Here is a 13,367-nt window from a genome sequence, read left to right on the forward strand (position 1 = left end):
CCAGTGCAGCTTCTCACTACTTCAATATGCATCGGGGCTTAACAGGATTTATTTAGCTCTGCTGTAAAACACATAACTCAAGCAATGCTGTCGTTTGGTTTGGATTACTGTATTATTAGTGGTTTGGCCTGGTTCCACACACAAGACACTAGATATTGTCTCCATGTCAGGGCATTATATCGATTATACAGCAATCATCCTCATAAACAGCCTGACGAGGATTTTGAACCATGGATGAAAAAACTAGATTTCTAAAGTTTTCATCACTTCTGCCATAAATAGAAAACCCAACTACACCTGCACACAGTATATTGGAAGCCAAAACATAAAGTTGTTTTTTTATTTTCAATTAACTCATCAGCGCATTTAAACTTGGGAGTAAATATTAGCGGGTGGGTGACAGTGAATCTTGTGCCAGGCAGAAGATGTCTGGGTAACATACAGAGAAGTAACACCGGAGTGACTGTGGCCACGGCTCCTGTCCGCGATAACATATAATATGGTTCAGACTCTGGAAAGCACAACGCTGATAAGCCACTGATAGCATCAGCTCCAGTCTGTTGTGCACCACAGGAAATTAATCTGAGATGCAGGCCCGGGCAAACAAAGCGCACACACAATTACACACTGTGACTCACACACCTCCATGTACACAAACACACGGATGCACATGAAATATGCCGATGCCATGCACTTGCAATAACACCATGTGCTCTTATCTGATCTCAGCTGCTACTGCTGCTGCTGTCTACATAACAAATATGGAAAATGGGCCGTTGCGATTCGACAATTAACACAAAGGCAGGAAAGGGCAATAAAGGAGTATGAGGTGGTTAGAGGAAGAGAAAGAGAGTGCGACTCCGCCAGGCTCGTCCTCTCAAGAGGAATGTGATCGTACAGGGTGACTCAACATCACCTGAGACATCCATCCATCCAATATGATATGATAGAAATAAAGCCAACCACTAACAAAGTGACAAACTACTTCAGTAACGATTACATGTTCTCATTATAAAAGTGAGTGTTGGGAATTGATTTTAAAGATCTACAGTCTTCATTAGACTCAGCTCCTCATATTGGTCCAAAGTCTTGAGCCAATATGACAGAAGTTCTTGCCCCTGACGTTGAGTCTGGAGTCAGAGGAGTCACAGTGCAGAGGGTTAATGAGGGATCAAAAGTTCAGGAGGTTATAACAATGGATTGAAATGCTTGAATGCTAAAAGGAACCAAGAAATACTAAAACGTAGCATTGGCCAAATGCACTGTACAGATGCACAGTACAAAGCTCTGCCCATCACTTCAGGCAATAACTGGCCTCACTTTTCTAACTTCATCACATAGTTATTAACCCCCTCTGTCTCTCTTCATTTAGATCTGTGGATGGAGCTCTGCTTATATTTCCACATCACAGAGTCCCCGATGCCGTGCGACAGTTCACCTGTTGAGATCAAACAGGCCATTATCCTCAGAGGACACTTTACCTCATGTCATGTGGGGGTGCCAAATGGTCCCAGACTTTTAAACAGGGTCCATAAGCGTATTATGGTAATTTCTGAGGACCAATTTTAAGTTTAATCCAAGGTTGTAGACAGAGCAACCATCTATAAGTGACTGGATCTGGACTGGCATCATGGTGAGAAGACAGGTTTTGAAGAGCGTCTGGAAAACACCAGGAAGAACGTCATTCAAGAACTGAAATCTGCAAAGTTGCCTCATAAGAACAATTTTCATATGGAAACTACTTTTAGTATGATACTGGTGGCAAGACACACCACCCCCCTCCTTTTTCGTTTAGCAAAGATTTTCTGGTTGTGGTGTGTAGTTTTATTTTATTCCCATCTGATTCAATAACTGATTAACTTTCTCTGGTTTTAATTACTGTTCTTTAAATCTTAATTTTTTTAACTTGCTTTTAAGCACTTTGTAACTTTGTTAAGTCAAGTGCTGTATAAATAAACTTTATTATTTTTATGGCTCAGGTCCATGTTAAGATTGGAAGATTATAGCATAGTATAGCAGTAGTATTATAAGTAACTAGTATTATAATAGGGTTCAGCCAGAGGAAGACTGGGGCGTGCAGAGCCGGGACATTTAAAAATGTCCAGTGTTTACAAGGACCTCAGGAGGAAGGAAGCAGCAGCTCCATTCCCCGACTCGTGTTCCCGGAGGAGGAGCGGAGCGAAGAAATGGAGATGTGGGCGGAACAAGGAGGAAATCATACAGTCATGGTCCAGCCCCCCCCCCCCCTTTCATCCCCCGACCACCACCACTAACCACCCTTGAGTGTTGCACAACACACGCAGCAGACGCCAGCTCCCCGCCCTCAACAACACAATCACACCAGACCCATGTTTTGCACAATGGCTCCTTGATATGGCTCAAAATTACATAAAAATCAAATCAGTTGATATCGAAAATCATCATGATAAACGTCACTTTATTGGGTCTTTTAAGATTTAAGGCTGAATTTTTTCTCCAGAGTGAAGTTATTGTTTTAAACTCTTCTTAAAGAGCAGAAAATACACAATTCTGAGGTTGATCAATTGATTTTTTACTCCACACTTTGTTGCATAATGCATAAGCAAAGTATCGATATATATTAGACTTTTGTTGTCCTGCTATTGATGGAGTTAAAATGCAATATTGCTATATGGTTTTTTTGAGCTATTTTACACAAATCAATCAAGTCGTTCACATGTTGCTTTGGGTGGAATCTGTCAACAAATGGCTGGGACAGTCCTGTGCAGCTACACCAGCAGTGAAGACGAGGATTTAGAGACGTGCTTTGATTTCTTTGTCATCTTGCAAAAGTTCAAAACTGAAAAAAAAGGAAAAAAACATAAGAGAACCTGAGGGATCCTGTTTGAAAAGCGGAGAGATGAAACACAAACTTATCATTGACTTCCACTTGTGGGTGTCAGTGATTCCACAGGAGGTTTGGAAGCAGGCCAGACAACAATCAGGTCCCTGCAGATGTTATATTAGAAGAATGTTAGGACAACAACAGTCTACCTGGATTTTGATGGACACTTCATGTGGCGCCTGCAACACAGGGAGCAGCCTGATAATCGCATTATTGGGCAGGTACACAGACGAGACGTGGAGGAAGAGGAGGACGAAGAGGAAGAGGAGGAAGACTCTGGTCTGCACAGCCTCACCTGGCTCCTGTGCACGTTAAGTTGCGTCCGTTGTGTTGAAGAAGACAAAGACACAACGTATCTCGTGATTGACATGTGTGGGACGGACACACGTCAGATAATCCGCCTCCACGTACTGACCTGAGACCACAGCTCAGTGTGCATATGTGTCCAAGCTCCTGTTGGACAAACATGTATGTGGACAGCAGCACAACACAGACACACACACACACACACACACACATGGGCAACACACAGACACACGTAGGCCCATGTTATGAATCATGTATGCTGTCTCACACACACAGAGGAAGTTCCAGTACTCACTGCGGCTGTGTGTCCTCTCCAGTGGAATAAGCTCTGTTAGAAAAGATGGAGGAAGGGGTTCTCTGTCTCCTGCTCGCCGGTGGTTCTGCTGCCGTGAGGCCGTGTGACGGGACAGACGGTCAGCCGAGGTGACGCGCTGTCTCCCGGGCAGCCTGCCTGTCTGTCTGCTCCGGTGGACCGCAGCTGTCTCTCTGTCTGCTCGCTGTTTCGCTCCCTCTTCTCCCCCGTGTGTCTCCCTCTCTGCTCGGTCTCTGACTGACTGACTGCCGCCTCCCCCCGGTGCTCGGGCGCTCCCGTGACGTCAGCGCGGCGGAGCGAGCGCGCCCCCGAGACGTAACAGCCTTTAGCAGGCCCCCCCCCCCCTCTCTCCTCTTCCTCCCTCCCTCTCTTCATCGTCATCCATTCATCATTTTGTATAATAAACGAAATAAGATATAAATATATTATTAGGGCCCGAGCACTGACAGGCACTGATGATAATACACATTTTTTATTTTAATTTAATTTAATTTATTTTAAGTTATTTAATTAATTTTTTTTAAAATTATTTCATTTAATATTTATTTACCTCCTGCGCAGAAGCCTACTGTGCAGGATTAATTTAATTAAATTTTCTTTTGTTTTTAAATTTACATAGTGTAAGATATTGATGATGATGATTAAGATAATCCTGCCAATTTTAGAGATTCAGTATCTTGCTAAAGACACTTCAGCATGCACATGGGGTATATCAGGCAGTCCATGCCCAACATACTATATTGCCATCTTTCTGCAGCAGGAACCTGAGAAACGAGAATGCATAACACATCAGTATCATTACATAGGTTTCCATGGCTGTGACCAAACAGCTGCACTCCAGCTGTTGTCCTGAATGAGCTTTGCTAATGAAAGAATACTGCATAGTCACATCACATGCAATATGCGTTGAGAGCACAGCATCATGGTGTAAATGTTACTATCAACACATCTCCTTTGGTACTCTGTGTGCAACAAGCATACTGTGTCAGGGTGAAAATTAAAATTAATTACACGTGTAATTAATTTTGTATTATTATAATTTTGGAGAATTTTAGAAGAAAACTTACGTCAAAATCTATATGAATGATGGGTACCCAGTTGTAGCGATGGTGGATACTTGTGTATTCAAAACAAATGAGATGTTAAAAGACCTACCTCGAACATAAGTAACCGTCAAGTAGATAAACTACAGGTCTATTAGAAGAATTTAGATAAACCATTATGTTGTGCAATAATGGTTAGGAGTGATACCATAAGCTGGTGTGCCTTTAGGCTTTCAATAAATTTGGTTATCAAAATAAAATATAAAACATAAATATTTAAAATATTAATATTAAATCATAACTTTAGTTTGTTTAAGTTCTCGCGGGACACCACCCTTCCTAGAAGGGAAAAGATAGCCAATTTATTGATTAAGATCAGTCTCATTTAGATGTAGTTCAATTAGAAATCTTAATATTTATTATTAAAGATTATATAATGAACAGTTAAGGTTTATAGAGTTCTTGACAGTGTAACGGTTGGCAAACTTCACTTATGCAACATTAATGACAGGACAAGTTTAAAAGAAAACATTTATTATAAACATAATAAGTATAAAAAAACACCAATTACTAAACAAAATACTAACTAACAAAGATGTGTATGTGAGTGTGTGTGTGTGTGTTTGTGTGTGTGTGTTTGTGTGTGTGTGTGTGTGTATGTGTGTGTGTGTGTGTGTGTGTGTGTGTGTGTGTTTGAGAGGGTCTCTCTGGTAGTTAAACAAAGAGAGTCACACCTTCCTGTGGTCTTTTAAGATGGTCGCAGCCCCCGCCTTCTTCTGGAGTAAGGGAGAAGGTACGAAGGTAGTGATATGCCGTGTCTGTGAGAATGCGAATTAGTAAATGGCAGGGTCTGTGTAGAGCCTAACTCACATTAACTTTCATTTAGCTTGTAACTTCAATAACACCACATATATCAAACTTTAAAACACCACACACAATCAAATAAACAGTCTTGCTTAGTTCTAGTGTCATTATTAAGCCCAGTTTGTTACCAGTCCTTGAACAGGGAGAAAGTTGCTGTGCAGTTCGCCGTTCGCCATGGCTTTGTGCGAAGTCTCTGGTTGGTCGTAAGGTTTCTGCTTTCGCGGTTCTGTTGAACTGTGGCTCAGATGCTGGTTTGAAGTTCTTACTTACAGGACACCGAGTCACTGCAAGGAGTTTAGAAGAGGCTTGAGATGCGTGGAGGTTTCCTTGAGAAGATGAGCGGGAAGCTCGACCTTTGCCCTCCGCTTGTTGGATGGGAAAGGAGATGTGCGGGAGCAGCCCGGCCCTCTCCTAGGCGGTGCAGGAGAGGAGAGGCTGGACAGCCTGCCGTCTTGAAGAGTTGAGGAGAAGAGAGCTGGAGCGGCCTTCGGCCCTCAGAGGGAATGGAGCAAAGAGGGAGACTCTGGAGGAGGCCTGCTCTTAAATAGGTCCAGTGGCCTCCAGGTCATGTGGCTAGATTGACCAATTGGCAGCTGATCCTGGTAGAACTTCGCACCTATGTGTGAAGATGCTGAAACAAAGGGGACATATAGCCTCCTGGGAGTTTGAGTTATTTGACCTTCTCAGGACAAAGAGAACACGTTGCACTCTGGGAGATTGAGTTTGCTCCAGCACATGCAGCTTTCTCGAGACAAAGAACATGTGCTTTCAGGTTTTGACTACCCATACAGGCCGGAAGAGAGGCCTGCGTTTTTGCACAAAAACCATGTCCCAACAATCAATACTAGAAGAAGAAAATGTCCTTCTCAGACTTCTCTGTTTACACCTTAATCATAATGTAGCTTAAAAACCCAAAGCAAAGAATTAAATCATTTCAACATGCATCAGTAGAAATTAAATTATCTGAAATAGTTTTAATAAAACATGCACTTGTCAAAGCGTAGGAACAGCTTCGGATTCCTATCACTTGTGCACATGTACCAACTTTCTGGAGGCCAAGTATGAATTACGAAATGTGAGAATGGACTTTTAAAAAAGAACTGTACTTGTGTAACAGTGTATTGTATATAGGTGCATCATTGTCAGCTGTATAGCCAGTTACAGTTTTTAAGTGCAATATTGAATTAGCTTGGACCCCTAAAGAATGTTTGTATTAAACTATGAAATGGTCTCAATCTCCTTATTCGCCTTCCTTCAATGTTTCTCCTCCCTCTCCCTCTCTCCCTCTCCCTCTCTCAGCAGCAAAATGACAGGCTGGAGACGGGATCACATTAGATACCATGCAGCGAATCAGGCCAGAGCAGCAATCCAAGTCGCAAGCAGAACCTGTCCCGTTGGGTGTCGGAGGTCGGCCATGGCGAGTTGACTGGCATATGCCGTTCCACTCGACGCCGCTGGATGCACAAAGAGAGAAAAACAAACCTTGACAGCAACAACCTCACAACAGTTCCTCATAGCAGCATGATGCATACAAAGAGAAGAATAAAAACCTACTAATTTTGGCAGCATAGTAGGGACATTTGCTGATGTCGCCATCCGTGGCTCCGTGGACAGGCAAGCCAGCATCTAAAACATCCTCCTGGATGGGCTCCCTGCACTGTAAAACCTAACAGTACATCTTACTTAATGAAGTAAGTTACAATAACTTAATTCTCAAAAAAAGTTGAGACCACTAATATCAATAATTTAACAGAACTCAAAAGTAAATTATTGGAGTAATAACTTAGTTATTTTGAGTTGGATTAAATTCGAGAGCATTTTGAGTACTGCTGACATGAATACATTTTTTTCAATGACTCATTTTCTTTAAGTTGATTTTATACTATTACAAAAAATGCAATTCCCATGGGCTGCTTCCTATTCCTTAGGATTTTAAATTGTATTTTTTTTTTTGTTTATAAATCATCATATTTTGGATAAGTATGCATCCAGATCATCTTTAATAATCCTCCAAAGTGGAACCTAAGTGAGGATGTTAATTACATAACGTACAAGCAGGTATTTTTAACAACTTGATTGACAGAAAATTAATTGCCAACTAATATTATACGTGATTCATTGTGTAGCATATGTACATGTGAAAGTTATATATATATATATAAACATATATATATATATATTTATATAATATTGTTTTAATTTCCTTGTCTTATACATCTTTTAATATTTTGGAGTGTTGAAGGATGGGGCGAGGGGGGTCAACTTCTGTTTGTGATTTCTAAACTATTTTCCATCCCAAATCATTATCGTATTTTATAGTCCAGAAATAAAAGCACGGCTCTTATAAGTCTATGCTCTATACGCAAGTATACGTCAAGACTCTAAGTTATTAGTCCGTTCATTTTCCGCTCCTGCAACAATAAAACCTTGTTAAAACAAATGAATCGACTCAGTCAACAGAAACGCGAGAGTGCTTTTACTCTGAAAGGGACACAGGAAAAGGTGAGTGGTTTAAGCTGATGACCTCAGGTGAGCTGACCCGCTGAGGTGAAGCGGATCCACGGCTTCACAGCAGAACTCGAGCCAGCGAGGGCCGGTAGGAAACTGAGTCAGATATTTGGAAAAGCCATTTGAGCGTTTACAGACTCATTCAACTTTCTCCGTCACCTTCCTGTGAGTCTGCTCACTTCCGGTAACCTGCCGTTCACCTGCTGTCGCACACGGTACCGACGGGACGGGGGGCGTGACCGGTTCGAGCCGGTCAGAACGAGGTTTGCACCTGGCACCGGCGTGATGGAGAAGATCGGCACGAAGAGCTTTCTGCTGGAGAGACTTCACTACTGATGGAGAACCCGTGACGATACGTCCTCCACGCAAGGTAACGTGGTTCTTTCATTGCTGCTCTTCATGTCTTGGATTCGTTAGCATCACTACTTCCGGAAGCTGACATTTAGGCTACAAAACAAGGTGTAAATGACGCCGTCTCGACTTGAATTTGAATGTACGGGCTTATGGACACTTAGATGACTATGATTAGATAACACCACAGGAGCATAATGGAGACATTTTCTGTTTGTTTTCTTCTGTTTCAGTTACTCCAGTTGTATTGGATTTGGCTGCAACGCTGTTTACCCCTAAAACATCAGCATAGTGGTGAGTAGATAATGAGTGCAATTTAACTTAATTCAATCTATTTCCAAAGATGTTTTTGTATTTGTTCAGTCATAACATATGCCCGAACCAGGCAGTGCAGTATGCAGGAGGAATGATTACATACACCAACTTTTAAAAGTAACATAATATGTTGTATCTGTAACTAATGTCTTAATCAGCTATTTTGAGAAAAATATAAGCAACAAAAATATACCCAATCCAGAACTCTGCCCTCACTATATGAACAACTCAAAGGTAATGGTCCACACAGCAATCATATTTTATGGTTTGTAAAAGTACACTCAACTACACTGGACATGTATTCCCTTTTCAGGATGAGATGGAGGCAACCCAGGAGGGAGCAGTGGCTCTGGTTGCAGTGGTGGATGAAGCAGAGGTGCCTGCAGGTGTTCCCTTTGAAACTCATCATGTGTCGATCGTTCTCAAATCAAGTTGTAATGTCTCACAGATCTTGAACTGATTCACTGGTAATTTTGTGTGGACTGATCTATGCTCTACATTTGAGCTACCCTGAGAAGCTGAGTGGCTTCTTTGAGTTCATCCAGGTTGTCCTGTTAAATCTTGATGATGGGAGAAAGCAGCTCGAAGCTAAGTTGCAGTCCTTGAGAAATGAGCTGGAGTAGGTTGTCATTAGCTTATCATGTTGAATGTCAGCATCGTTTTTTGCTTGCATGCCAAATACTGGTAGCTAATGACATGTATATAGAGTAAACTATGGCACCTAAGATTTTTGTGTTAAAATAGATCCTAATCTTGGATTGCTTCTGTGGTGTTCACACTTCTCTTCTTTACCACATGGAAATATTTGTAATTTATATTTATATTATTTTTTATATGAGCCTCATTTCATTGTCATTTCCAGCATATAAATGTTAATGTATACAACATTTAATTCAACAGCTTCATTGTACAACAATATTGGCACGGAATCCAAGGGTATCCAAATGTTGACGTTAAAAATGTTTTATTTTGTCAGTTACTGACACTTTGGATGAACTATACCTTTAAACTGTTAACTTAAAATGTGCCCTGCTTTATGTTCAGTTTATCGTTATGGGCATAATAATGTGCTTAGTCTGCTGTAGCCTTTAAGATTGCATATGTGAAAAATCTGAGAGATATTCCTTTGAATTTCAGTAGCTGGTTGCATTGAAATGTGAACAACAAAATAAATTGCTCAAACTGACTCATGTGGGTGTTTTTATTTTGAGTTAATAGAGTTTAAAATGTTTAGGGCAATCAGTTTAATCAAATGAACTGAGTAGCCATAATAAAGTTTTAAGTTATCACAACTACTATGTAATCATTTTCTTAAATGGAAGACAACTAAGTAAATTGAACTTAAGTGGTAACATTTGTATAAAGAAGGTTCATTTAAGTTGGTCTTACTTAATTCACTTACATTCTGTCAACACATTGTAAATAAGTGTGTGTAAATACTGCATATGAGTATAGAATACTAAATAGATTTAAGGTCAGGTAACTTATAGGGATCGGCAATATTAACTTTAGTTACTCAAGTTGCCTCATCAATAAATATTTGAGTTACTTTTGCTTAAATCAAATAATTTGTAAACCTTAAATTGTTTGAGTTAATAAACTTAAATGGTTCAAGGCAATCAGTTTCAGCAAACGGTTTGAGTTGACCTAACTTGTCAGTTTTTACAGTGTGTGTGAACAGACACGCTGTGGTGACAGTCTGCGGTTAGAGTCAAAGATTAATCAAAAAAAGATTAAATTATCAGGTGCACAATTCAGAAAGCACCGCAAAGTAGAGGAGGAGAAGAAAGAACAATATAGAGGTAAGAATCACCCCGATTGTGGACATCATTAATGTTTATTTTTGTCGACATGACATGATATGCTATCAGTACAGCTGATTTCAGACTCTTTATATTTTTTGTTATATATTTTTATTGTTTTTTATAGCATACAATTTTGTCTGCCTGTTTGTGCATCTGTATACAGTCCGAAAGTTACTGTGGATACATGACAGTTTGCGTGTGTATGTTGGGGGGGCGCCAATTTGAAATCTCGACCTAGGGTGCCAACATTGCCAGGGCTGGCCCTGGTATTACTCATCTAATTGTGTTATTCATAATAATATGTCAGAGGAAAGTCACATGTATTTTACTGTAATACTACAATTTGCTGCTAATACAAATACTTTTATTTGTTTACTTTCATTAAGGAGGTGTTTCATCTCGTCAGTGTATTTCTTGTAATCAGCTCTTTCAGCATCATGCATTTACTCAGTACATCAGAACCTGTGGAACATTGACACCTCAGAGTTTGTGTTTGACGAGTGAACGACCTACATACAGTTTCAGGTGAGAGTAGTGTGGCCTATTTCATGTCTCTATATGTCTGTCTCACACACATCATCAGAAAGTCATCTGTCCAACTAGACACTGGCCAAACACACACCACACACACACACACACACACACACACACACACACACACACACACACAGTGTCCCAGTTCCCTGGGCGCCAGTCAGTCAGACAGCTGAGGTATAAATAGTTTGCTGGCTAAAGTTCCCCCTGAGAGAAACACAGCAGGAGAACCAGCGCTCTCTTCTGAAGCGTCTCCACTAACTCCATCCAGAGAGAACTGCTATTTTCTTCTCAATTTAACTTCTACAAAGCATATTGATAAAGGTATAGACATAAAGGTATACTTATTGATATATAAATATCTGTACTTATGAACAAGTACCATGGCAAACAAGTGTCTCGCTCAGGCTACACAGAGAAGTATGATCCTGGAGGTTGTTTTTTTTTAAAGAAATGCAGTTTTATTAAGGATAGTTACACATATACACATATCAGTTGCATAATACAGAGTGTGTGAGACAGATATATGTTGGCTAAGCATGATTGGAGGGTGTTTCAGCATTTAAAATATTTTATTTATTTATGTAAGTACCATATCCAACGTTCGGCACACACACACACACACACACACAAATTTTACACTTCAAACTCAAAGAAATAGCAAATGAACAAGAGTAGTGATAAGATGAGTAAAAAATGGATGTTTAGTGATGTAAACTGCAAATTTTCGTTCAAAGATGTAAGTTACGAAACTAATGGTCAATTTTAGTTTTACAGTGGCTTTTTAAAGTGGCGGAATGGAATTTAATTTTCATGATGCCTGTGCCCAGTTGTAGTTGTTTCCTCCTGGCTCGTTCAAAAACAGACAAGGATACTTGCTAGACAACAGTGTCACCCTCTGGTTAAAAACAGGCATTGCATAATGTACTTATATGACTGACAGAGACAGTCTCAATATAATTTATCTTACTTAACACAAATTTGATCTAATTAGTTTGCCTAATCCTAACTAATGCTGATCAGGATACAACAACTTTATTATTTATTCTGTATTTATTTTATTATATTTTAGATACAGCAGCTTGACTCCATTCACAAATTGCATGTCTGTGTTTTGTTTTGTCTACTTTAGTGAATTACACACAATTATATTGAGTGGGCTATGAAATAATTTTTTGTATAAATGTGTAAGAAATGGCAGTTCTGTTAAAAAAAATTAGGAAAGAGTGAAGAAAAAATTCCTCTCTATGCATGTATGTATATTATGAGTTATTGTAAGTGTGTCAGTGTGTAGGTGTATTAGTCAGCAGAGGTGTGTGTGTGGGTGTGAGTCAGTGAAAGCGCCTCATGAGCCATGGGAAGTGTCCAGTGCGCTGCATGCCGAAGGTACTGATGAAGAAGTTGATGACTGAGGTGATGAAGACTATGATGGTGGTCATGTTGTTCAGGTAGTCCAGACGCTTCTGGAGAGCAGAGTTATTCAGGTCCCGGCGTCCTGCGGCAGACACATACACTTAGAGACACACTGTGACCTAACCTAACCTTAACAAAAACCTTACAACGTAAGGAAGACAAGTTCCCACAACATGAGTGGAGTCATACGACACACACACACTTAGAGACAGCCCAGGGTCAAGTGATCCATGCACACACACACACACTCACACATTGCATTATTTGCAGTTGACTAGTCGCAGTCACCATTTCAGCTTCAGTAAATAACACAGTAAGCATCACAGGCTTCTGTTAAATCACTACATTTATTCATCTTTCTGAAGGACAATGTTTACGTATGTCTCATATATCTACTTGTATCTGTTTGAGATTGAATCTTAAAAAACAAAAAACCTTTGAGAATAAATAATATAAAACGTTAAAGTTTTCATCAATTTTCTCAATCTTTCCATTTCAACACATGACAAGTGTAAATATTTTAAAACATAATGGATCAATATGTATTACAATAGATGCTGAGTTGGTTAAAGGGAAAATATTTTAGTTGGATTAAAGCATGAAAACATAAATGGAACAGCACACGTCAAAGACGGAATAATAAATAACCATAAAAGATGTGATGTTTCTTACATGTGTGATTCATGTCTCCCAACTTCATACAAATTACAAGTGCACAACAACTTTTTACTTTATTTTAACTTTGATTTGACAAATGTTTGTGTGTGTTTGTGTGTGTGTGTGTGTGTGTGTGTGTTTGTGTGTGTGTGTGTGTGTGTGTGTGTGTGTGTGTGTGTCTGTGTGTGTGTGTGTGTGTGTGTGTGTGTGTGTGTGTGTGTGTCAGAAGTGGAGTCGAGCCAGCAGCCAGCGGAAGAAGCCCGTCCTCTTGGACCCGAAGAAGCTGACGAAGAAGTTTGTCACTGTGGTGACGAAGATGACGCCTGTGGCAACGTTGTTCAGGTAGTCGAGTCGTTTCTGATTGGACACCACGTTCAGGTCCCTGCGGGCTGGGA

At 40.2% G+C, this 13,367-nt stretch overlaps 1 protein-coding gene and 1 long non-coding RNA gene across 5 annotated transcripts in view; one reads left to right on the forward strand and one right to left on the reverse strand.

Annotated features, from left to right (window-relative positions):
- Window positions 1-3,705, reverse strand: part of LOC132997975 (ELKS/Rab6-interacting/CAST family member 1-like) — a 119,271-nt gene extending 115,566 nt beyond the window's left edge. For 2 of the 4 annotated variants that reach the window (XM_061067515.1, XM_061067511.1), the window contains exon 1: window positions 3,465-3,705. The gene's annotated coding sequence lies outside the window, so the exon portion shown is untranslated. Of the gene's footprint in view, window positions 1-3,012; window positions 3,317-3,464 lie in introns of all 4 variants that reach the window. The other 2 variants (XM_061067514.1, XM_061067513.1) reach the window with 2 other exon arrangements.
- Window positions 3,706-7,972: 4,267 nt separating this feature from the next.
- On the forward strand, window positions 7,973-9,749 carry LOC133012385 (uncharacterized). The gene is made up of 3 exons (XR_009680852.1): window positions 7,973-8,267; window positions 8,482-8,542; window positions 8,877-9,749. It is a non-coding gene; the product is annotated as an uncharacterized LOC133012385 (long non-coding RNA).
- Window positions 9,750-13,367: the final 3,618 nt, after the last annotated feature.

This window comes from Limanda limanda, chromosome 1 (assembly GCF_963576545.1).
Source record: "Limanda limanda chromosome 1, fLimLim1.1, whole genome shotgun sequence".
NCBI lineage: Eukaryota > Metazoa > Chordata > Actinopteri > Pleuronectiformes > Pleuronectidae > Limanda > Limanda limanda.